Source organism: Nelusetta ayraudi, unplaced genomic scaffold, assembly GCF_046127955.1.
Source record: "Nelusetta ayraudi isolate G7.1 ecotype Tasmania unplaced genomic scaffold, CSIRO-AGI_Nayr_v1 ptg000002l, whole genome shotgun sequence".
NCBI classification, from domain to species: domain Eukaryota; kingdom Metazoa; phylum Chordata; class Actinopteri; order Tetraodontiformes; family Monacanthidae; genus Nelusetta; species Nelusetta ayraudi.
Genome location: NW_027466052.1, coordinates 71,438 through 97,322, shown reverse-complemented (window position 1 = coordinate 97,322; position 25,885 = coordinate 71,438). Strand labels below are relative to the sequence as shown.

Below are 25,885 nucleotides of genomic sequence, written 5' to 3'. Positions count from 1 at the left end.
CTCGCTCCGCTCGACGGCGCCCCTGGTGGAACCGGGCACGCGGCGGCAGCAATAGCGCCGCCAGAGGGAGAGAGAGAGAGAGAGAGAGAGAGAGAGAGAGAGAGAGAGAGAGAGGGAGAGAGAGAGAGAGAGAGAGAGAGAGAGAGGTGGAAAATTGGCATGTCTAACCCCTAGCATGTCGCGCTCCCCTCGCTGCCGATCGGAGCAGGACGCGACACAAACACCCATGACGACTGGCGAGCGCCTGACCTTAGAGTGAACACTGAGTGGAGCCGCTCCACAAATGAGCCAAATGTTACAGGGGCGCTTTTGTCCGGAGCTAACGGAGTTCGTTTCAGGGCGAAAGACTCCGACTTCTCACTGCTGAAACTGTTAAAGCCTCTTATTAAGCTCCCTGCCACCTGACGCTTCCCAACACCTTAACCTGCACTAATAAGGCTCTTAATAACAACAATAATGACACACAGCCACCACAAACACATAAACAAGCACAATGTGATTTTTTTTATTTTTTTTTTTATTTTTTTTTTTTTTTAACATGCACACACATTAACACACACAGCACCGGCCCCCAGTGCACTGACTTAAGTCCTGCTCCCTTCTTCCAGCTCATGGAGAATTCCTCTCACTCATGGAAGTGGGGACCTCCTGATGAAGCACTTAATTGGGTGCAGATTGCTCTTTAACCTCAGGGTTACACCACACACACACACACACACACACACACACACACAGTGTTACACCCACAAGTAAGACTGAAGCTAGTGTCTCTCTCTCTCTCTCTCTCTCTCTCTCTCTCTCTCTCTCTCTCTCTCTCTCTCTCTCCTCCCTCTCGCACCACATTCGCGTCGGCCTCTTAGCAAGTCTTAAGGGAGATGGAGTGTGGTTTTTACAACTCAGCTGGGAGGTCAAAGGTCAGGAGCTTTGTAACAGTCTCACAGTCTCTGAGGAACTGCCATTCAAGGCTAAGACGCCGGCGCATCCAGCGCAGAAACTCTCTCTCTCTCTCTCTCTCTCACACACACACACACACACACACACACACACGCACACTGAACTCACACTCGGGCTTATGCTGAAGAATGGCTCTGTGTTCCGACAGCAGTGGGACTGATTTTAACCATGAGAGGAGATTCCATCTCGGCGGCCTCGGACAGGTTTTGCTGGCTGCCTCCATGCACTTCAACCCCAAATGGGCCAATTCAGTCCCAGATGCCCTCGGCCAAAATGGGCCTGCAGTGACGGTGCAGTGGGTGGAGGAGTCTGCCGCTGCACTGGGGGAGCTGAACCCTCTGAACACTGGCAGTCACGTCCGAATGTTGTGCAGGTGTAAGAGGAACTTCGCTCAGCTGATGTGTGCAGTGGCAAAGTCATGTACAAATCCTGAAGTCTGAGTTTAAATCCATCGTTCTCACTTTTAACAAATGCATTGGTGCCCTGCTGCCGCCTCTCTTACAGACGGTGAATGTGCTCTTGTTGAAAGAATCAGGAGATGTGTGTTTGTTTTTGCTCCAAAAAAACACATTAAAAAAAAAGAAGAAGAAAGCCAAGAAAAAAAAAAAAAAAAAAAGGAGGGTCGGGGTTACTGAGGTAACAAACTGTTATTGTTAACATTCTGACGGTAGCACACGGAACTTACAATTTGATGACTGGCCTGGAGAAAAGGACCCGAAGAAAACAATCAGGGCTAATTTTTTGAAAGGGAACAAAGGATGCTGCCAGAGACTCATAAATGCCAGCCGGTCCCTCCATTGTACGGGCTTATAAATGATTAAGCCTCTGTAGCAACAAGGGCAGATCACATTACAGACGCCATTTTGTTGCTGCACCCCCCCCCACACACACACCCCCGCCCCCGCCCTCCCCCTCCCCTCCCCCTGCAAGCTTACGCATCCCTACCAGTCGTTTTACAGTTTTATTCCAGTGTGTGTGTGTGTGTGTGTGTGTGTGTGTGTGCGTGTGTGTGTGTGTCAGGGATGGGAGGAGCTGAGGAGGGGAGGGCACAGGCAGGGTGCCATGCTCCGAGTCAATGCCACAAATTGTTGTTAGATGCAGGTCTCCGTCTGCCGTGCGTTTTGGACAGGAAGGTAACGTGATTGGCTTTGTTCAGTCTTCCTGGCAGCCGGCACCAGCTGACATCTGTTCCCTCCTAACCACTCAGACTTATCTCCATCAGGGAACACACACACACACACACACACGCGCACACGTGCACGTGCGCGCGCACCGTCGCACAGAGTAGACAAGTGCACACGCCGATTCACACGGTCACACACACGCACGCACGCACGCGCGCGGTCGTACTTCTGCTCGCGGGGAGGAAGGGAGGAAGGGTGGGGGGTGTGGGGGGGTAAAGGCGCAGAGATGATCTCGCTGCGTGCTTGTGGGCTAATTTTGCCATAATGGAGAGTTGGGCCGGCGCGCCAGTGATGTGTGGCTTACCAGTAAATGCATTCACATATGTGTAAAGCCCTGCAAAATGGCCCGAGACCGACAGGGAGACAATGCAAAGGAAAACACGCACACGCAGGAAGAAAACATTGGTGCGCTTTCGCGCACGCTGTTCGTAATGCATGTCCACATTGCACAATGTAAATACATTGGCATTGTGCTGAAATTGTCAGGCAGGGTGGTGGGTTTGGTGGGTGGTGGTGCGGGTGGGGGTGGGGGGGGAATTAGGCTTTAGAGTGAAAGTGCGGGACAAGCGGCTGACTCGCCTCACCCGGCTGCGCGCGGTGGCAACTCCGCAAATCCTGTCACTTTGCCGGTTTTTTATTATAGGTGCCTGAGTGGCTGGCACACAGGCAGAGCGCTGGGCGTATGTCTTAGACATGTGGAATCTGAAGGCAGAGTGGCATGAACACTTTCCGGCTAGACGAATTAGGGATTTCAGTCTGTTTAGCCTCTCTTAAGCAAATATCTGTCTGAAAAACCTGCCAGCGTAATATAAAAGGCGCCCCCCCCACCCCCCTCTCTTTTTTTTCTCCCCCTCCCTCTGCGATGAGAGGGTGAAGAAATAGGGGGGGGGGAGAGAGACAGAGGTCCGCATGTGAGAGGGGGGGAGGCTGTTTGAAATTAGCCCTCCACTCTGGGGTCCTGGGAAATGAACGTGACACGTCCAAATTTGGTGTTTTTGTTGCAATTACCAGAAAACACCAGATGAATTCTTTGCAAGCCATGTGTGCCGGTTTGTGTATGCATGCGTGTGTGTGTGTGTGTCTGTGTGTGTGTCTGTGTGTGTCTGTGTGTGGTTGTGAGAATCTATGTGCGTGCATGTTCATGTGTGAAGCTAAGTGTTTGCGTGTCCGTGTGTGTGTGTGTGTGTGTGTGTGTGTGTGTGTGAGAGCAGGTGGCGGGCATATTTGAAGATGACAGTAGGGGTCTGACCCATGCCAGGCCCAATAAAGCGGCCTTGTGATGGAGCTTATGTGACACACTGTCCCCAGGGCGCTGAGGTCTTTCTCTCACACATGTGCACCACACACACAGACACACACACACACACACACACGCACACACACACACACACGCACGCACGCACGCACGCACGCACGCACGCAGGCGCGCTAGCATAAGCGCTGTACCTCATTTCCCTTGTGGTGCTTCCCGTCAGCTAGCGACGGCAGCGCTCTGATTGCTGCTTGTACTCCTGCAGCCCCGCGCGCGCCCTAATGATGACAACGCTGCTCTCTCTCTTTTTTCGCGCCATACAGTCTTATTCATCCCAGTCATCACCTATTGCGTCTGCCACGGCAACTCAATTTTCCAGCCGCGAGACCCGCCCACGTGTGTTTTGAAATGTTTTTGAACGCCTCTCTCACCTGAATGCTCAGGAGAAATTGTCGCGCGGCGCTGCGCTCCGTCGCGCCGTCTGTCAGGAGAGCTAACGCAGGGCGAGCTACAGACACACACGTGCAGTTTAATGTGAAAAGTGGGAGAAGGAAAAAACAAAAGAAAGGGGAAGAAAACAAAAAGAAAACGAGCAAACTTTTCAAGACAGTTGGAATAAGCCGCTAGAAGTTCCCCGCGCATGCTAACCATCGGGAAAAAAAAAACAGAACTTGTGAAAAATAACCCTGATTCTCTTATTTGGGAGAGTTGCGCTGCGCCTCCAACTCGGCGCAGGTTTAACGGGCCCGCTCCGAGTGCTGAACAGACTGTCTGTGAAAAAGAGCCATGAGGCTGACACGAGGAAGGGAAGTCGGTGTGTTTCCATCATACATTAGCTTGACAGTAATGCTCCGAGGCAGACGCGGCTGTCTCTGAGACAGAAAAGGAAACAGGTTGGATGTTACCTGTCAGACAGACAAAAGTCCATCTCATCTCATTCCCTCTGATGCTCCGTCTCACTTTCAGCCTCTGTTGTGCTACTGGTGCCGTTCCATCAGGCAAAAGATGGAGGAGGGGGGGCTTCTTTTTGAACGCGCGCTTACACTAAAGTGAAGGACACCTTGCATGCGTGTATGGTGATTCCACACCGTGAGGGCTAAACAACTAGGAACTGAGGGGTTTTTATTAAAAAAAAAAAAAAAAAAGTTACTTTTTTCATTGGGTGGTTAACATGCAGTCAGATTTTTTACAATAGAAGTGTCTCTATGGCTCAACATTGGTCGATTGGTCCCCTGTCTTTTCACTTGGAAAGAAGTAGTGTCACCATTTGGCTAATTAACATGAATTTCAATGTTCTTTTCTTTTGATGACAAGAGCTTTTCAAGCTTTTAAAATTTCAGTGTTTGTCAGTTTGAGTAATGTATTCAGAGACCGACGAACTGTACCAGCAGACAGGCATGGTGAAATATATTTTCTTTTTGTGGGGGAATGGTGAGGAATAAAGAAAGGAAAACAAGAAAAAAACTTTTGTTATTCCGTGGCCATTCAGTTATAACTCCCTATTTGTTCACATCTCATTTGCTACTAAAAACAAACCGACATCAAACAAGTGACCTGCTGCTGTACACGTTGTTTTTTTTTGTTTTTTTTTGCGTCGTGAAACCTACTGAAAAATAGAAGTGCAAGATAACATCTGCGTGTGCAAACGCTCGCATGCTCGTATAGGCTGCAAAGTCTGCCTCGCATCGAGACTCACGTCGCGTCTCGAATCAGAACACCAGGGGTGGATGCATATCAAGGAGAAGAATTCAAATCTACGGAGAGGAGAAAGGCTGAGATTCCACAGGCCACGGTGGTGAGAATGCCACTCGCTCACTGAAGACATGCCCAAGTGCAAAGCATGGCGCGAGATGGCATTTATAGACATAGTGGGTAATGGCAAAGACTAAAGCACCCGCTTGTTGCAACAGAAGGCTTGAGGGAAAATAGACATGTGAGGAACGGAGCGGAGATGCTGCCAATCAGGTGAGAAGGTGGCATCGAAGCTGCAATGGCACATTTCCAATCACCGCAAATATGCATCTCAAATGAGCAATGAACACACAGTTGATTGGCGTACGTCTACGTTTCAATTCACTTTATAATGGAAACTGGAAGTATTTATACTTTATTCTTCCCAGGCTTTCTCTATTCTGGAATATTTTTTTTTTCCCCCTCCACATGACTACCTTCACCCGCACACTTTTATTTTCCATTGTGTGAAACAGAGCCAGCAAGCTTTAAGTTGTATGATTATCTCTCAAGAAGGTAATAATAGCTTCATCCAATTATTTTTTTCTCCCTCAATTTTAGCATTTAGCGAGCAATTCTTACACCTACACTTACCTGGTGACTTAATGTTATGTCGGCTAAAATTATTCGAGGAATAATTTGGAAGCACACAAGCTTTCCCATGGCACCATCCGCCTCTTTAGCCCCCTTAACAAAAAAAAAAAAAAGTGTGATCTTACAAGTGTCCAACAGCTTTTAACACAAAGGGCCATGTTATTCAAGGGAGGCTGTGGAGTCGCACCAGGCGCTGCTGTTAGAAAAAAAGTAAGTGAGAGGAGGAGAGAGTAAGCAAAGTATAGTGATTTTCCATGTATAATTGGCCAGCAATGGTAGACCATAGCTGGCAAGGACTGCCTTAAAAAAAAAAATAAAAACAACGACACACACACACACACACACACACACACACACACACACACACACACACACACACACACACACACAATCTGTGCCTGTGGTCGGGGCGATGCATCGCTAATGACAGAAAGCCAGAGTGGTGTGGAAGCACAACAGCGCCTGGTGGCTACGAGGCCAGCCTGCGCAAATATGTTCACAATCCCATTTCAGGGAGACGGGTAGATGATGTTTCATGAAAACAGATCACATAATATTTTTTGCTCTTTCTACTTCTGGTCCTTATGGTATTTTCACAAGTAAAATATTGTCAAATGTTGAAAGCAGCAGTACTATTTACATCCACTTTATTTCTGTAGTGGGAAAAAAAAAAAAAAGCTTCTCGATCTTCACTGGGAACTCACTCTACACACAGCGGTGCGCTGCTTATGTGCCCATAGTTCAAAGGTCATAGTTCAAAGCTACGTAAAGAACAAGCTTAAAATCAAAATGACTGGACTACCAAGGTTTTGGTAGCCATTGCCAGCTTTGCCAGCTTTTCTACCATCCATCCACAAAGTGACACCAAATAAAACCATTTCATTGTCAAGTGTTCAACAATAAGTGGTTTGCTGCAAATAATGCCTCTATTTTTCATGACTTTGATGATGGAAGATGAGATTAACCCCAAAAATTAAAGGTGCATCCACACAGCCCCATATACGGAAGTCGGATTAAACTTTGGTCCACTTAAAAACGTAGGTCTCCGCCCACTTGAGGGGAACCAAATGCAAGTTGCTGACCACAACATGGTCATGCCAGGTTTTGTGTGTTTTCCTCAGTAACCCTTGAAGCAGCGCCGCCACTGGCGAGAAGGGGAATACACAACTTCAAAGGTTCGGCTCCTTTGACAAAGTGGATTTAACTGTAAGTTAGGCCCTGCCATGTGGTGTCCATCATCAATCAGAATGCATTTCTGGGAAACCCTTCTCTAGTTTGTCCAATCTGGCACTCAAACCAGCAACCCAAAGCGTTGTGCCTTATCAACTCCTTGTCCCTCAGATGGCTGGGCTCCTGCTCCCCAGCCACTGGAGGGGCTTTATTGGATGGTGTTCCCACACCACCTTCCCCATCTATTCTCCAATAACAGTGAAAAGCTAATGAAGAGCTAACTTAATGATGTAATGAATGGGGAAGAGCTCAAGGTCAAAGCTACAGTCTGGGGCTGCACAGTGATAATGCACGGCTGTACGTGCCTCGCAGTGTTTTTGTAGCTGCACAGTGTGTATCTGTTTGTCAGCTGGCACCGAGAAGAAAAAAAGTCAGCTTTGGACCGTCTGTGTAAATATGTGTTATAGCTTACATGTGTGCTTCAGTAAATAGTAAACGGGTACATGCCTCTCGTGCTTTTACCCAAAGTCAACGCTTTGCCGCTTTTCCGCCTACCGCCGCTGCCTTTGCCAGCGGGGTAGCGTGCAAGTGTACCTGGCGGACACAAGGTACCGCTGAGAGCCCCAGTGCGCAGGAGGTCCAAGCAGCCAGTCCTGTGATCAGTGAAAGACCTTTAGAATAACAGCCGCCCTGCCTGTCTTGTGTCTTCCCATTAAGTTCCCATGTGTGATATATATATTTGTGTTCTTGCTATACACAGTGTTTGAAGAACTGTGGGCAGCAAGAGTAGAGGAATGTTTACTTGTGTTTTTTTTTTTTCCTGTATGCATTTGCAGCTCTTGCTCTTTCATTTTCCCCCTATATGCATGTATTTCCTGGTAGGGTTTATATTTCGTTTTGCTTCCTGAAAATGAAAAAAAAAAAAAAGAGGGACTTGACGTGTGTTTGAAAGACAAAGCAGAGCGTTTTGGCAGCAATCATAGACATTGAGGGGTGTGTGTGTACGTAAGAAAGACGTTTTGACTGTTAGAAAACACATAACTCTGGTCTAATATTCAATTTTGCGCAGGGTTCTGATTGGCAGCCAACACATCGCACTTATTGAGGGAACAAATCGGTGAGTTAAGTTGTGACGGAAAGAGGCAGCGAGAGCGTGGAGAGGGAAGGGATGATATCGTTGAAGGAAAGGAGGGCCTCCCAACAGTCAGGTGGTCTGCCTTCGATCTGTTTGGCCTCCGGCTAGCTAAGCTAGTGTACGCACCTCACTTTAGCCCCTCGTAGCCTCCCGTGGCTCAAAATTTGAGGGAAGGGGAGGAGGAGGAGGAGGAGGAGCTGAACAGTGAGAGACATAGAGCGAGGAACGCTACTGTGGTGAACGTAGGAGGAAACGAGGCAGATCAAAGCATTGAGGGAAATTAACCTATATATTGGTATGCAGGTGGGTTCTCTCCGGGTTCTCCCGGCTTCCTCCCACACTCCAAGAAACATGCATGAGAAGTGAATTGGGAACTTTATATTGTCTGTAAGTGTGTGTGAGTGTGAATGGGTCTATGCTTGTCTTTCTATTTGGCCCTGTGATGAACTGGCGACTTGTCCAGGGTGCATCCAGCCTTCATCCTGTGACCGCTGGTGTAGGAGTGCAGGAGGAAGCGGGTATGGAGGATGGATGGATTCATGTGCAGGTTAACTGGAATATTTCATTGGGGAAACAAGGCTTAAATCTCGGCTAAAAATGATCTTATTTGTTTTCGTGTTGTGAGATTTCTTTTTTTTTTTCCCAGCAGCTTCAGACAATGGTGAGTTAGAAGATAGCTGCCCTCCTTCCTTGGTCTACCTGGTTAGTGGCCGTGCGGCCATGTGATGTGCAGTTTGTCATCACGGCAGCAAGGATAACCTGTTGCAAAAGCACATTCAATAGAGGTGTTCAGTGTTTGTTGTCTTTTCTTTTATACAAGAGATATATGACGTGAACAAATCTTAATATTTTTTTACTCAGTGCAATTCTATACAGGTGTGAGAGGACGAATAATAAAACATTTCTATTACTTTTTTTTTTTTTTTTAATGTTGCTCTGCTCCTGCTGCCTGAGACCACAATGACCGACTTTCAGCAGTAATTAGGCTTCAGGTATTTTCAATTTTGTCTCTGCGAGTTATTTTGTTGAGAATATACCATTATGAGCCATTAATATGCCTGATTCATGGAAACACCAGACTGAATTGCTTAAAAGGATGTTGTGACCGAGACGTTGACTGAGCTACACCCTTCCCCGGACCAGAGTTAAAAACTTCAGCAGCAGTTGCATGGCAAGGCTCACGTGTTTATTTATGTATTTACTCGGCTCAGCCCGATCACAGCCTTTCCCACAAGTCACCCTCCAGCACATTTCCCCCGTCAATCTTCTGTGCGTACCACAAGCAGAATCTACTAAACTTAGTTTCCCTCAGGGACACCGTGATCTATCCGACCCCTCTGACTGAAGGGATGGCGATGCACTTGCAGTTTTCCTGCACTGCAGGGTTTTATAAGTATTGATTATATGTTATTAGATAAGAAGAGAATGTCTGCTTTCATGAAGGTCAAGGCAGTGATTCTGAAAAATATGCACTTTGTCTTTAGTTGCTTCTTTGCTCCACGCCCAAATACACCTATTTAAATTTTACCTCCAACCTAATAAGGACGTGCCTGATTCTCCAAGAGAAGTTTGGAACGGAACGGTGCAGTACACTGAAAACTCGAATGCTTTAAAAACACAATGTTGCCAGTGCACCTTAGGAAGTTTGCAACAGACAGGAAGCTGCAGTGACCCATTCGAACCGCACATCGAGAAAAAACAAAAAAAAAAAACCCTGCAAGGGACCCCTGCGTACGTGTTAACTGCGGGCCATTTTGACAAGTGTAAACACTTAGTCGCCCCATCAAATTCCGTTATACCCTCAAAGAACACAAACAAGCGCTGCAAAAATCAGATCCCGAGCAGAGGTATTAAACAAGTGCTCTCCTTTGGGCATAAATAGTGTGATGTGCTCCCATAAATCACCCCCAGATTATACATTTGGCCCAAGCAAAGGCTTCAGGTTTGTACACCCCTTCTGTAAACAGGCTCCCCTCGCAGGCCGGAGTTGCGAGCCGGGGCGAGACTCTGTTTGTGTGCGCGCACACGTGTACGCAAGGTTACAGTACTTGATCCATTTTAAAGAGTCGGCCGGTCTTGCTGTAATCAAAAATAATAACCGCTCAAAGCGTAAACGCTTCCAAAAGCCGCCCCCCCCCACCCATCCCCTTGATGTATGAAATAATATTCCGTGTGTGGGCCCCGGCCGAACGCTGAGAACGCAAACATTTCACAATAAAGTTGTTTAAATAAAGACCTTGGCATAGATGGCTGGGAGATAGAGGACATGCTGCGTTAATTACAAGCGCCCCGTTAAAATAAACCGCCGGTGTAAAATATGACCCCACCCCCACCCCCTCCCCTCTCCACCCCCCAAAAAAACTCCCCTCTTCCTATTCTGGGGGATTTGAACCTATAAAATGTCAGCGAGGTGTGTTCCTCAGATGTGCTGTTTGGAGACCAAACACCGTCGCCGCCCTTCTGGTCGGAGATCGGAAAATAAAGATAGAGACAAAGAGCGAGAAAGAGGGCAGCAGGGGTGGGTTTGGTGGAGGTGGGGGGAGGGGGGGGGCAAAAACACAACACAGCTCTACAATCAACAAAGAAAGCAGTGTTTACCCTGCGTTTAAAGACTTATGAATTCCTCGCGCCCCCGCTCTGACGTCGCGCGGCGCTAGCTAAGCGCCCCGGTTTATTATTCTTCAAACTCCTGTCTGAAAAGTAATACGCTTTAAAAAAAAAGAGAGAAAAATAAAAAAAAAGGCGCGCACACGCACGAGGTTCTCTGCCCTCCGTATCTCTCGCTGACTTTTTTTTTTTTTTTTGGTCCTCGCCGAGCGCTGTGTTGCTGCGAGCGTGCGTGTTTGAGTGAGTAAAGTTACACTGCAGAGACAGAGAGAGAGAGAGAGAGAGGGAGAGAGAGAGAGAGAGAGAGAGAGAGAGAGAGAGGCACGGAGATGGATTATTTTTCCTGAAGCGTGGACTTAAGTTTCGGTCTCTGTGCTGCTGGGTGGCCCACTCCTCTTTAGCCATGTTAACATAAGAATGGAGGGGTGGCCCGGGGGTGAGGGGGGAGTGGAGGGGGGGGGCGAGGCGGGGTAGGGGGGCGGGGCGGGGTCGCCGGGTAGCTGGTTTAAATTATTCTGCGCCTCCGCCGCTGCATAGCGGGAGCTGTTGTTATCCACTCAGAACATCAGACGATTTGTTCCTTCTCTCTCCCTCTCTCTCTCTCTCTCTCTCTCTCTCCCTCTCCCACTCTCCCTCTCTCTGCTCTCCCTCTGTGGGTGTCTCTGTTCGGGACCCTTTGTACCAGTGTTGATGTTGCTGCGCCTGTCGCGGTTCGGACGCACTTTATCCCCTGCCACTTGTGCGTCGCACTTTCTTTCTTTTTTTTTTCTCTCCATTCATTCGTTCTTTATTGTCCAAGTGGCCGTCAGCCGCTTCCTACCTGCCGTGTCCTCGTTGCTCTCGATGCGTCACCTCTGAGCCTAAAGGTCCCAACGTTAACTCCGCCCCCCCCCCCCCCCCCCACACACACACACACACACACACACACACACACACACACACACACACACACACCCCCACAGGTCCAGAGCCCGGTGACGAGCGGCCGGCGCGACGCTCGCGGGCCCAGATGAGGAATGCAGTTATGAGGAGATATTTGTATACATCCAGCCTGCGCCTCCGAAAGTGGAGACGGCGGTCGTGCACGGCTTAAAGACATCTGGATGCGATGAAATGCCATTTGTCTAAACAATCAAGAGTCTTACCCAAGCCACCCAATGCGCGCTGTGCTTTTAGTACATACTTGTGCAATGCGCCTCCACAGAAAGCTTTATTGACAAATATTTCATTGCGACAGCCTCGCGAGGGCTTAAGATGCATTCTTGCTCTCTCGCTCTTTTTTTTTCCTGTTCCTTCTCCGTTCCAGCTCTCTGCTGTAAACATAAAGCATTTGCAATCGCCGCGTACTCGAGGACTCTGGACGTGACGGAGCTTGTTTTCGGTGGAAAAGGAAGGTCGGAATTTTAGGGGGAAAGAAACAAGGTGCGACGATTTTTACGAGTTTGAGGGAAATTCGCTTGCGCCGCGCTTCGTCGGCTGGCAACGCAACAGGGCCGGACGACAGCCGAGGCTCAGGCGTGCCGTTTGACCGCCGGCTCTGTTAAAATGGTCGCGGCTCGCCAAAAGGTTGGACGTCAACCCCCTCGGGGTGGCTTTCTCGGCAGGCCCGCGGTGCAATATCGCAAGGCAAACATCCAGCGAGCGAAATGAGGCATCATCTGTCAGAAGAAATGCCGCACCTATAGATTTATTTTCTCCCTAATTCCATTTAAACAAATGGCCCGGCCAGTCGTGGCAGCCGCGGCTCCGGCTACCCGCACTGATGTGTGTGTGTGTGTGTGTGTGTGTGCGAGCATGTGTCTGCGTCGCAGCAGTGAAGGGGGCCCGGCAGACATGACTGGGATAATAAGCGTCATGGAATCTAATCAGATTTCTAAGAGGAATTGATTGTTGTGCGGCAGCCGGTGCAGGAGTGGGGGCCTGACAATAAGCAGAAATTTTAAGTGTTAATTTTTATGCTAATCCTCTGGCATCTCCGTGTGATGCAATTTGGTCCAGCAACCCCTCGACTTTGCGCCATAGATATGAAATTGTCCCGCGCACGCCGAGAAAATGTCAGCTTGCCAGACCCTGAAAGCTTGTAATTTATTAGGTATGTTTCTATTAGTATGTGTCACAGTTGTTAGGGAGCCACATGCGCAGGCAGGCGGGCGGGCGGGCAGGCAGGCAGGCAGACAGACAGGCCACCTTTCTCCCTCTCTCTCTCTCTCGCTCTCTCTCTCTCTCTCTCTCTCTCTCTCTCCTCCTCCTCCGCCGGCCCGACTCGCCCCGCTGTATTCGGCCGTCAACCAACTTCCTCGGCGTGCACCCGCATCCACGTGAGCACACACGGACAATGACAAACACCATGCCTGTTCTTAAGATGGTCACGGCTCAGTGGCTGCTACACTGGGGCCTTAATGTATTATCATATATCGGGTGGTCCGTGCCCCCTGGACAAAGGGCTATTTAATACAATTTAATGACATTCCCAAGATTGTGGAGTAGCGTGTGTGTGTGTGTGTGTGTGTGTGTGTGTGTGTGTGTGTGTGTGTGCGTGCGCGCGTGTGTGTGGAAGGCAAGGATAGAAAGGAAGGGAAGGGAAGAGAAGAGCGGATGAAAAAGGAGGGAGGGCGAGGGGGAGAGGAGGATAAAAAGGCACAGATGAAAAATAGCATCTGTGTTTTTCATGGCTCAGCCATGCAAATATTGCAGTTTAACATGTGTGACTCCCTCCCTGCCTCTACCTGCACAATGAATTATAGGTTCGGAGGCCTTCGAGGAGGCAACGGTGGAAGAAATAGATTTTTGAACTGCCTTCCAGTCGGCCCTTGCCCTGACTGCATTAAAACACGCATGGATGGCAAAAAAAAAAAAAAAAAAATTGCGTTCCATTTTATTCCTGATGGTTTGCAGCATCTTGAGATTCCCATTTTTGTTGGTTCCAGTGTGAACATTCACACCTGTTTTCACACAACGCATTTACACCGTGGCCATATCTTCGCGTGTTGGCAACATACGTTTTGTTTTTGATTTCGGTATTGATTCACATACACATGTACAGCTTGAACAGTGGCATGACATTGGAAGGCGGTTTGACATCTTAACGAGCAAATGAAACACCTGAACACTTGTATTGTACATTAGTGATGCGATCCAACAAGTTTTTGTTGTTTTTGTTTGACTGCATCGGAGAAACGAAGCCTGGCTTTCCGTCATTGATACAAGTGAACAGGCCCTTTAAAAGCAGTGTGTCACAACAGTGGCCACTGAGCTTTCCCATACATTTTAAAAGGATTTAAAAAATACATATCTTGCTCCCATCTCAACCACCGTTGCAATAGCCTAACACTTTTGTGATCCAGTACTTTAAAAAGTAAAAATAATCCCCCGCCTCTTTCAGTTGTTGAGGCCTCCGTATTTATATTCAGAGCTCAACGCCAGACGACGGCGACGACGACACCGGCGATGAGTTGACGGAACCTTGGCTGAAGTAGCCATCAGCCCAAACCTCTGTCTTTTCCTGACAGTAAGAGAAGTGCTTCTTGGGTTTGAAGCCGATGGCGTGAGAGAAGCCAAACGCGGGTCAATCACCATCTGGTGTAAGAATGCAGCACAACGTTGGTCTTAAAGAATGCTGCCAGTGGACACATCCACTGGAGCTCTTACTGTATATTTCCTTTCCTGCGAAGCGTACTTGGCAGCATTTAGATTTGACAGTGCTGTTGGAGTAGAGAGGGTTTAAAAAAAAACAAGAAAAAGGCAAAGCGAGTCTTCTCTCCCGGAGCAAACACGGGTAGTGCAACTTGTATCTTTTATCGGGTTTTATTTGATTAAAATTTGTCTTTTTTTTTGTATAATGAAGATTTCCAAGACAGTTGGACAGAACTGCACGCTTGCACTTGTCCTTCAGAGTTGACGGGCGAAAGAACAAAACAAAGGAAATAAAAACAAACCGAAACCCCCCCCCCCCCGCCCCTAACCCTGGAAATTAGCTCCACTCCATTGTTGACTATCTCCCTGCATCTCCCTGCCTTTATGTTTAAACAGCGCTAAAATGGCCACGCTGGCTGCCTGTGCTGCGAGCTAGTGGGAAGCCAGTGGAAACTGTAGACAGTGGGCCCAGAAAACACACTGAAAGGTTTGGATGCAATTCGCATATAGGTCAATTAAATGCAACAACATCTGCTCTCTCCCTACCATTTGCATATGGCATTCATATGTTAATGATGTCCCTTGTTTTTTTTTGTTTTTTCACAGTGTGTTTGTGCATGTGTGTTTGTGTGTGTGTGTGTGTGTGTGCGTGTGCGTGTGCGCTGTTTGTTTCTTCTCTTGTGATTTTTTTTTTTTTTTTTTTTTTTTTTTGCCTGCACTTCCTCCCCTCCTCCCATTCTCTTTGTATCGCCAAACAAAAAGAGATGCAAAAAATTTGGATTCATACTTCCTCTCTTTGAAAAAAAAAAAAAAGAGGAGATACACCCGTCCTATTTTCACTTCCCCTCGCCTGACGATTAAAGGGGAGGTTAGACGAGTGCCACAGTTGTTCCGTAGCCGTGCCCCTGATTTTTGAGGAGAAGCCCCTTTAAAAGGCAGAGAGAAGGCGAGTCCCTCGCTCTTCCCCGAGCAGCTTAATGCCTTATAAATCAATGATGACACAGATGGACTAGCGATAATCTATTTAGAATGCCTCACAGCGAATATTGTTGTGCAGATGATTAGACGGCCAGTTATTTTAACTCAAACCCCAAAGACCCCCTTTTCTTAGCAGAGCTCCGTCTACACATTTACAGCAAAAATAAAAAAAAAATCCAAATCACATGTTCCTGTTTTTTATCTTTTGGGCTTTTTTTTTTTTTTTTTTTTCCGTATTTGAAAATGAATCTGGCGTACAGGATGCGTCCAAGTCGGAAGTAAAATCCGGGTTGGCAAACGGCGGCTTGGGTCCACAAGTTTGCTCGTCTCTGTGGAAAAATAAGGGCGCATGTGTGCGTGCACGTGTGTCCTGGGTGGCATCAAGAAACAAAAGGACACTGAGAGGTGGTGGCGTCTGTGCCAAGGCCATAATGATAAGGCGTGTTTCTTTAAAGCAGAAGGGGTGGGTGGGGCAGGGGGTGTGTGTGTGTGGGGGGGGGGTGGCAGACCTTTAGCAGAATTGTGTCTCCGGGGCACATTCTGCCTGTGTGTGTGCGTGTGTGTGCGCGTGTGTGTGTGTGTGAATGTTAGACAGTCTTGTGACACAAGGGGGGTTAATGGCAATCCAGGGTCTTTGCCCCTTTTCATGGTCGATGGGTCTCAATTTAGCGTGAGGAGGAGGAGGAGGAAGAGGAGGAGGAGGAAGAGGAGGAGAGAAGGAGCGCAAAAAAAAAAAAAAAAATGAAGTGGAGGTTGTCAGACGTGGCAGCTGCTCGGAGGCCCTGATAAATATAAGCCCGTATTGATCGGTGGAAAATGAAAGATCCCCGAGTGGCGTGCAGTATTTAGCTTCTTGTCTGCCTCAGCGTCAGCGGTGGCCTTGCCCTGGAGGGATAGATTTTCAGCCGTGCCTCCGGGCCCCGCGGCACCGCACCGGGCTTTGATTTCATCTTTAAACTTTTTTTTTTTTTTTTTTCTTTCCGGCTGCGTTCCCTTGACCTCTGCCGCGTCGCTAGCGGAAATTTGTCAGATTTGCTTCTCGACGCAGACCCCCCTCGTTGGCCCTCTTCTTCTTCTTCCTCTTCCTCTTCCTCTTCCTCTTCTTCTTCCTCTTCTTCTTCTTCTTCCTCTCCTTCCCTCCTTTCCCCTTTCCTTCCCGTCCGTCGTCTCCCTCGTATCTCGCCGCTATATTTTACTAGCGCCTCCCCTCTGACCTCCTCTCTCCGTCTCCCCCCTCCCTCTCCTCCCCCCCCGCCCCCCAGGTGGCCATTTCCGCAGGCAGCCAGGAGTGAAGGAGAGGAGCCACTTGATCCTAACACGCGGGGTGCACTCCAGTATGCAGGTGGAGTGTTAAGGTAATGATTAGCCACAGTTCAAAAACCTTATTCGCAAACGTCATCAACTCCAAGGTTTTTTTGTTTTTTTTGTTTTTTTTACTGCAATCCTCCAACCACTGTGGGATCATTTCTCTTTTACGCTGTAACCATCAAGGAACAGCACACACACACACACACACACACACACACACACACACACACACACACACACACACACACGCGCGAGCGCTCACACACCCCAACTGTTCGTCATTCACTCACCATTTAGTCTTATCCCCAAAGGCACTCTGTCTTAAACCAAAGCACACACACACGCCCGCGCGCGCACACACACATCACACAGCTACAGTACACCGCCGCTATGTGCACACGCACACACAGAACTTGTAACAATCTGGATTGTGATAATCTATGATAATCATCCGCCACATGCCACCCTAAAAAACGCACATGGGTGGCATTCAGCGCCCACGCTGGCGCGCCGCTCCGGCACGTCTCGCCTCCCTCCGCCGCTCTCCCCCAATGTCACTACCTCCAGCGTCAATGTCACCACTCGCTCGCCGCCTTATTTCACTTTTTTTTTTTTTTTATGTATGGGGGAAGGAGGGGGGTGGGGTGGGGGGGGGGTGTCGCCGCGCCACAACACAGAGCGTGGCGGAAAATCTTGAACAATTTATGTTTGGCATTAGTGTAATTGAATCCCACTCGTATATCAAAGTAAGGAAGTTGTGCGTCGCAGGTGATGTAAATGCGAGGCGGTTGGTGGGGGGGGGGTGGGGGGGGGGGGATCCGTGAGCACGCAGATGTGTCCCTTCCCTTTCCCTTGTCTTTTTTTTTTTTTTTTTTTTTTTTTCAACAATGTCTCCCATCTCTTTGCCCCCCATGCACCCACCCCCCACCCCACCCCACCCTTCCTTTAGCTAGATGGACGATAAATTCCCAGCCAGAGAGCCAGCAACAGCTGTTGGCAGACAGGCCTGATATGAGAATAGCAGCATAGGATGAGCGGGCATTAAAAATTAATATGCTATTTAGCCTAGGTGTATTTTAGGTATTTGACATTTTCATGTCCGGGACAGACTAAATTTATTCATAGTACAGAAAAAAAAAAGAATAAAAAAAAAATAAAAGGAGATACGTGTGCGTGCGTGTCTGTGTGTGTGTCTGTGTGTGTGTGTGTGTGTGTGTGTGTGTGTGTGTGTGTGTGTGGCACAAGCACACACAGGAGGGAGAGGGAGGGGGCGGGGGCGGGGGGGATTGATGCGAGAACTGGAATGCAGGGAACACGGCGATGGATGGACATTGTGGTTTTTATCGTCACCCCGACTCACCTTCTCCCACCACTGAGGACGGGGGAGGTTGAGGGGGTTCACCTGCACACGCACCTGCTGGCCAGAGGATGACTGGGCCTGGAGTAGTGATCCCGACACACACGGCTTGGAAATGCTCAGTGAAAAACGCTGTCGTGTTTGATGGGTGCCAGCTTAAATAATGGGATATCATCTATCAAACTATCTATCTAGATGTCTGTTTCTGTCTGTCTGTTCATCTATCTATCTATCTATCTATCTGTCTGTCTGTCAGTCTGTCTGTATGTCTATATCTGTATATCTATCTATCTATATATCTGTTTGTCTGTCTGTCTGTCTATCTATCTATATGTATATCTATTTATCTATCCATCTATTCTATCTGTCTGTCTGTCTGTCTGTCTATCCATTTACACACATGCACACACACAGTGATTCTTATGAATGGTCACAAGCACCAAAATTTCATTTTCGATCAGGTTCCTTCTTTCTCGTCGCCAAGTGAGACTTTATTCTCTTGATATATTAAATGTTTTGACGCTGCAATGTTCCCTTTTCATTGCCAACTAGAGCCAATTAGAAAGTGGTTGGACCACATTCAGGAAAAAAAAAAAAAAAAAATCTTTTGTGGTGGCCTGTAGACAATGGTTTGCACGGCCGAGCATGTGCTGTTGACACGCTAAAACAGCTGCTTGAGTTGTTGTTCATTTTTCCAACCCTGACCATGTATTGTTTTTTTTTCAAGCCCACTAACCACCACAGAGTCGGTCCTGCATCTAACTAAACCCCAACATCTTGCAGCAGTACCAGAAAACACATCATACATTTATTCAGCAAAATTCTGATGAGCAAACTGAGAAAACTTCAAACCCCCCCCCCCCCCCCCCCCCCAAATGAACCACATAGCATAAAAAAGAAAAAACAAACACAACATAGGTTAAATTATAGAGTTTCTTTCATATTAATATGAGGTTTCTAAGACAGTTTAAAGTTTCTAGCCAGACTTTCAGAAGGTTTTTGAACATTTGACAGTAAATGTTTCAAAGAGCCGAGGCATTGAAGCCAAACTTTGGAAATTCGGCCAAGTCTGCCTGTTTTTGAAACTGCGGAAAGCTTCAGAATAAATAAATAAATAACTGAGATGTAACATTTGAGTCGCATGTAGATGAGGAACAAAAAAAAAAAAAAGGATACTGTTGATGTGGAGTGATAATATCCAGCATTGTCATCCTTGCAGATTAGAAACTTAAACACCAGCTGTCACGGCAAAAAAACAAAAAAACCCTGAACATTCTGTTCACTTAAAGACACAAACGGACACAGTTTTCTCTGCAAAGTCAACCTCATACCCCGAAAAGGTCCAGCTCCTGCTCATTGTTTGCCACATTACAATTTTCTCCTATCATATTTCCTTCATCATATTTTCCCTCCTGGTCGGTGGTGGGTGAGGAAACGCCGCCAGTGTTGCTGAGCCACTGTTCCTCAGGCTAGCACCAGACCCCTGGAGGTCCAGACAGCAAAAGTACAACTCTCATGCTGAGCCACACTAGAACAGTCCTCCTCCTCCCCCTCCTCCCCTCATCACTCGCTCTCTCCCTCCCTCCCTCTTTGGTGATTAATGGCTAATGCTGCTCTAGCACATCTCTATATCCCATCTCATCCCTCCCTCGCTAATCGTTGTGAAATCTTAGACATGGCCTGGATTTGGCTTCCTGGAGGAAAAAAAAAAAAAAAAAAAAAAAGCGTGTGGGGGGATGTCGGGGGGAGGCGGGGGTGAGGCAGTTGAAACATCGTGTGCCTATAAGTGAAAATGAAGTGGAGCTTAAGTTGTGGGAGATGGTTTTTCATCTGAATTGCAACCCCCGTGTCTGAAAACACACCTAGTGCTGCAGATGCTCAGACTTGCTGCATAAGCACACGTGTGGCCTAAAAACACGTGCAGTGAGGGAAATATGGCTTTTTCTTCATCAGTTGCAAAAAATAATAATAACGTTTCCCTTTTTTTTAACAGTATGGGAAAGGACAAAAATAACATGTGAGAATCGTTGTGCGTTGCACGGGGCCACGTGAAGCCTATTGACAAAGTGTCAACGCGGTCCGTGACCTGCTGCGACGGTTTTTCCAAGAACGCTTCAGGAAAATAAATAAATAAATAAATAAATAAATAAATAAATAAACAGTGATATATAGATGGATGAACTCAGGATTGGAGCCCGTGTAACACCTTCATCTGCGTTCGCTCACCTCTTTTTTTCTTTTTTTGGGGGGGGAACTATCACAACAGGCTCAGGAACACTTTTCGTCATTACTTGGTTGAACTGTTTTTCACCTTCCACCCCAGTTCTAATTGTATCCTGTGTTTCCTCCTCACCTCCGTGTCTGCTAATTATTTCCTTTCCTTTCCCCCCCTTTTTTTTCTCCCCCCCCCCCACCACCACCAACTTTGCTGTGCCTCTCGCTTCGCTCTCCGCATCTCCCTCGCTTCCACACTTGGCTGCGGCTTCCTGTCGCCGTACGGCGGCGGCGCTGTATATACGCCGACTGTTATTACCTTGGGGAACGTTTAGCAGCTCTGTGTTTAACACCATATAACCTCTGCTGCACGAGCGGAGGCAACACACAGAGAGAGAGAGAGAGAGAGAGAGAGAGAGAGAGACAGGGAAAAAACCTGGAAGGTGGAAACTAGAGACGGCGCGAGCCGAGCTTTCGACTGATCACCACAATAAAGACGACGAGACGGGGAGGGGAGGAGGGGGAGGGTCGGGGGGGGGAGGGGATGTGACAAGCCTGCTTTATTTCAACCTATTGGATGATCAGTGATTCTTAAGGGGAGGATAATTTCTTGCGATATCTCCTACTACAAAGTAAACGGAAATCAAAGCCCTTCCTTCCTTGCGAGCTCGCAGACAGAAGCACTATATGAAAGAAACTGTCTTAACAGCCGCCTTCATTGCTCCGCTTTCATACGACGGTATTCCCCATTGATTTCACCTAACTAGTGTTAAGTGAAACTATTTGAGAGGCAAAGCATCCACTTGACTCTCAGTGTCTAAAGTGGGAGGGGCGGTGGGGTTGGCGCGCGGGAACGGTCATGCGGAGCTTTGAATAAATCGGGGGATAAAAAATTGTGATTTCTGTGATTGGGCTACGGAGGAAATAAGGCGTCAAATGATAGTTTGTTCATGTGGTGCGTGTGCGTCTATGTGTGGGTGTGTCAGTGTTGGCGAGTAATCTATTACTAAGTAATCCACTACTGTAATTAAACTACTTTTTTAACAGGGTAATGTAACTTGATTACAATTATATCATAACTACTTTGTGAAGTAGCAGTTCCATTATTTTTCTGAAACATTTTGCAAGCTAAAAATCTCAACAAACAGTGATGTCGCAGATTGATGATGCAGCCACTCACTCATATGCGACGATAGCTGGAAATACATTCCGAAACTGAATAATATTGTGGTTCGTTGCACGTTATGTGCAGTTAACAAGACGTTCTCAAACTGTCACTTTGACTCTTTTGAACTAAAGTAACTAGTAACTCGTAATTGATTACTTATGAAACAAAGTAGTTGAAGAAGTTATGAGATTACTTTTTAAGGCGTAATCGGTAATCAGTAGTTGGATTACCTTTATGGAGTAATCCAAACAACACTGGGCTGTGTGTGTTTCCGTGTGTGTGTTGCTTTTAAGAGTTGTTTTTTTACCATCTACAACATTGTGCCCTCCAATCTGCAGACCATGCAGGTTGCCATGGGGTCAGCCTCATTCAAACATCAGCCTCACTCCCGTGTGAACACCCACTGCGCTCCCACCCGCTCCCCTCCTCAGTGATAGGGATCTGTGTCCGCTGATGTGTGTCTCCGAGGGGCTCTCGCAGGAGGGTTTGGGGCGGGCGGCGGACAACTTGACAGATAACAGGACTACCTGTTAGGGGGGAGTCACAACCGAGCCCCGTCCACGTCCATCAAGGGCCTCGCCCAGCAAAGCACGGGAAAGGAAGGAGTCCCAGCGCAAACATCGACACCCACCCGGAGCAGGACGGGGGGGGAGGAGGGGGAGTGGAGGGGGAGGTGGCTGTCAAGGGACGGAATAGCGAGGAAGAAACAGTTAAGACAGGGGCTTATGTAGGTTTTTTCCAGCTGTTTGGATTTGATGTGGAGCGGGACGAGCGGTCGCCTTCGGTCTCACTCCCAATTCACACCAGAAGCGTAGGCAGAGTGTGAGCAGAGCGTGCGTTTCGGGAGCGCCATCACGCGAAGACCTAGCTAGTTTGGTTATTTAAAGAAAGCAACAGTGAAGCAAAACTCTTTTGCCCGTCCCAGCAGTGTCTCCACGTATCGATGTGTGTACAAAAAGAAAAATGGCTCATAAACCGAACGGCTGGCATCGTACAAAAGGTATTTACAGGTATTTACAGTATACCTGCATTCTGTTCATCATAGTTTCAGATTCAAAGTGAAATCTGCTTTATTTTTTTGACGGCCGAACTGAACAGCGTTGAAGCCGATGCGTCACATTGGCGTTTCACATGAAAATGCAGCACGCAGAAAAACAAAATCCATCAAATTGTATATTATGATGAAAATCAACCGAACGTGGGGTCATTGGGGGGGGGGGGGTGGGGAGGGGTGTTTGGGGGGGGGTTGGGTTTGCTGTCGCCCTCCAGAAGCAGGCGTCAATCACGCCGGCGGCGGCGACGACTAGAGCAGCAAATCCACAATAAAGCGCCGGCGGACGCCTCATCCACGTTACTTCCAGCGCGTTGGCGACCAGAAACCCCCAACCCCGCCTCCAATCCCTTCACTGCCCCCTCCCCCTCCCCCGCCAACCCTCACCCCCCTCCCCTCCTTTGTGGCGTCGCCCGCCCGCCCGCCCGCCCGCCACGGCAGCAGGCTTCCTGAATTAAACTGCTGGCTTCCTGTTCTTTTATATGCACGGCCACATCTGGGGCGCCCGCTCACAGGGCCCCGCCGCTTAATAACAATCACCTTCCCTTTCACTCGGCCCTGATTGTTTCTAATTCGCCCTGACAGATAGTAGCTGACAAGCCGCCCGCGCCTCCCTCCCTGCGTGACCCGAGCTCACTCAGCACACTTATAAGGCCTGTCATTTTTAATATTTGATTTTCACTCTGTAAAAAGTTATGTGTTTTAGAGCTGCCACAACCACAGCCGCCGCCCCTGCCCCTCCCCTCGGCCCCCGCCGCCACCAAATTGTATGATGAAATCAGTATTTAACTGAACCGGCGTCGGATGGCCGGCCCTCCTCCTCCTCCTCCTCCTCCCTCCTCGGCCCTTTCGCCAGTCTCCCTCCCCCCGTTCATTAATTGTCTTTCTCTCCCTCCGCCGCCGTCATTTCCACCGTCTCCCCTTCTTTCTGTCTCTTTCGCTCAATCGCTGAGGGTTATGACGGCGACCGGAGTGGAGGGGGGATGCGGCGGCCGCTTCGCACGGCGCGCTCGGCTTTTAAGCCGGTTTCCTAACCCTCCACAAGGCACCTTTTGCAGCGTGAACGGAGCTCAGAACGGAGGCTTGCATCGCGTGGCATATTGACCAGCAACTGCCATCCGTCCATCCGTCCGCCCGTCAGACGTGCAGCTTACCGGCTCCCAGCATTATTTGCTTTCCATTGATTCCCATTAAAGGTATATGGAGCCATGTAAAATGCACATCAGGTAGGCTGATCATTAAATGAAAGGACGGATTCATCGACAGCTTGACGGATGACATTTTGCCGAGCGATCCATACAGGCCTTCGATAAAAACACAATTTGGAGCTTAAGACAAAGGATTGGGGGGGGGGGGGGCGGGGGGAGGTGGTGGGGGAGGGAAAAAAATGTGTGACGGATTAATGAAAAGACAGCTGCGCACTCTTGGCTTTCGTCGTGTTTTGACAAAAATTATATTCTTTCAAACAGTTTTCCCAGCTTTCCATTGCGTCATTCCAACATCACCCAGCGTCTTTTGTTGCCTTTACCGCTAATCAGATGGTGTGCAGTCAGTAGAGCTGCATGCCACCAACTGCAGATCATTCATACACATATATATATATATATATATATATATATATATATATGTATATATATATATATATATATATATATATGTATATATATATATATATATATATATATATGTATATATATATATATATATATATATATATATATATATATATATATATATATATATACATATATATATATATATATATATATATATATATATATATATGTATATATATACACACACAAAGTTAACCCGTTAACTCAAACTCCTTTTAACAACACTAATTTGTTTAACTCGCGATTAACGTCTGGTTCAAACCAAAACCTGTCCTCTCCAATTTTCCAAGAGTATAAGAAACACAATAAATACCTTGTAAAAATTACATATAGAGCAGGGTAAAAAATAAAAAAATGCAATTATTTTGCGATTAATCGCGAGTTAACTCAGGACACTATGCGATTAAAACATTTTCATCAACTGACAGCCCAAATATATATACATATATATATATATATATATATATATATATATATATATATATATATATATATATATATATATATATATATATACATATATATATATAACATCCTCCTTGTCAAACAACCTAATTCAGAGGACAAACGAGATTAAGAAATGCACATGAGAACGTTGCTGTAAAACCAATAAAGCTGCTGGTTTCCTGATTGGCTCACTGGCCAATCAAGACCCCATGAGGCTGCCTCTGTTTGTATTGCTCTGGTGATCGATACCTGATCAATGTTTGGCTAGAAAAAAAGAAGGCCAGATCTAGTAGCCACACGGAGTTGCCGGATGAAGGGCCTTTTCTAATTGAATTGAGCAAATGTAGGACAAGAGCGTCTTAGGTCAGAGTTGAAACATGGTGTGGATCGACATAGAAGGAAAATAAAAGTTGATTTATCATATTGAGTATGCGTTCTTAAGAATACATAGTCAATAGGTGGTGTCACAGTACTAACTCTAATGAATAAATAAAAAATAAATAAACATTTTGCCTTAATATTCATCTGATTTAAGATGAATACTTCCAATCTTTTGTCCTGAGTGAGAAACATAATGGTGTCAGGTCACTGCAAAGAGGTTTGAAGGGTTGATGGTTCTCTTCTCATTCTCATTCTCATTTCTTCTCATTTGTAATTAATTGCATCTAACATTAGTTGTGTTTAATTCCTTAAACATTTCGCTCACACACTACTCACTAATCTGCAATAATTCCCAGTCTCGGGACGAATAAAGGTCTGTCTTATCCCATCTTATCTGCACTGGTGGTTCCAAAAACTCCAGCAAATTATAAATCAGGATTGTTTGAGGCGAGACCAAATCAAATATAATAGTATCTGGTCACGACATCATCTATTAACGCCGCAAAACACTCTGCAGTCGGCAGCGTGAGCACCCTAACATTGTCTAACCCTCCCCTCGCCCCCACCAACCAGGACTATTTCAGGACCCTGAGGTGCCCGGGGCGCGCCCGATGACAAAAACACAACTAATTGGAGTACCACTGCATGTTTTCACTAAAGGCACAATTTAATTACATTTGAGCAGGGAATGAGTATTTTGGGAATGTATGAATGTTCATTCGAAACAAATCGAGCGAACGAAACACAATATTTGTTTTTGCTTTGATTAGCAGGCGGACAGGGTGATTTGTTAAGGGGGGGGGGGAGAGAAAAAGGGCAAACAATGTTTAACCCCTAGCAGTCCCAGTCCTCACCAAATCCCAAGCGCCACACACACTCACACACACATGCGCGTTTCTTCACTTCGTCCGCTTCTCTAAACACCGGTGCCCCTTCCAAACAGTAATGAACTTCTGCTTGTGTCTTTGACCTTCCATTTCCTGCCACTGTTTCTTTCTCCCTTCTTTTTTTTTTTTCTTCTGTATTTTGGCCTCCCTTCTCACAAGTCTCTGTCCTGTGGTCCTCCTGTTCATAAATCCTTCATTAATAACCCGGTGAATAATGT

The 25,885-nt window shown here is 47.2% G+C and overlaps 1 protein-coding gene across 2 annotated transcripts in view; it reads left to right on the top strand.

Annotated features, from left to right (window-relative positions):
* znf536 (zinc finger protein 536) overlaps positions 1–25,885 on the top strand; it is a 103,189-nt gene that overhangs the window by 13,296 nt on the left and 64,008 nt on the right. The window contains exon 3 of one of the 2 annotated variants that reach the window (XM_076029713.1): positions 16,501–16,593. The exons of the other annotated variant lie outside the window; for it this stretch is intronic. The gene's annotated coding sequence lies outside the window, so the exon portion shown is untranslated. The remainder of the gene's footprint in view (positions 1–16,500; positions 16,594–25,885) is intronic. 2 annotated transcript variants of the gene reach the window in all.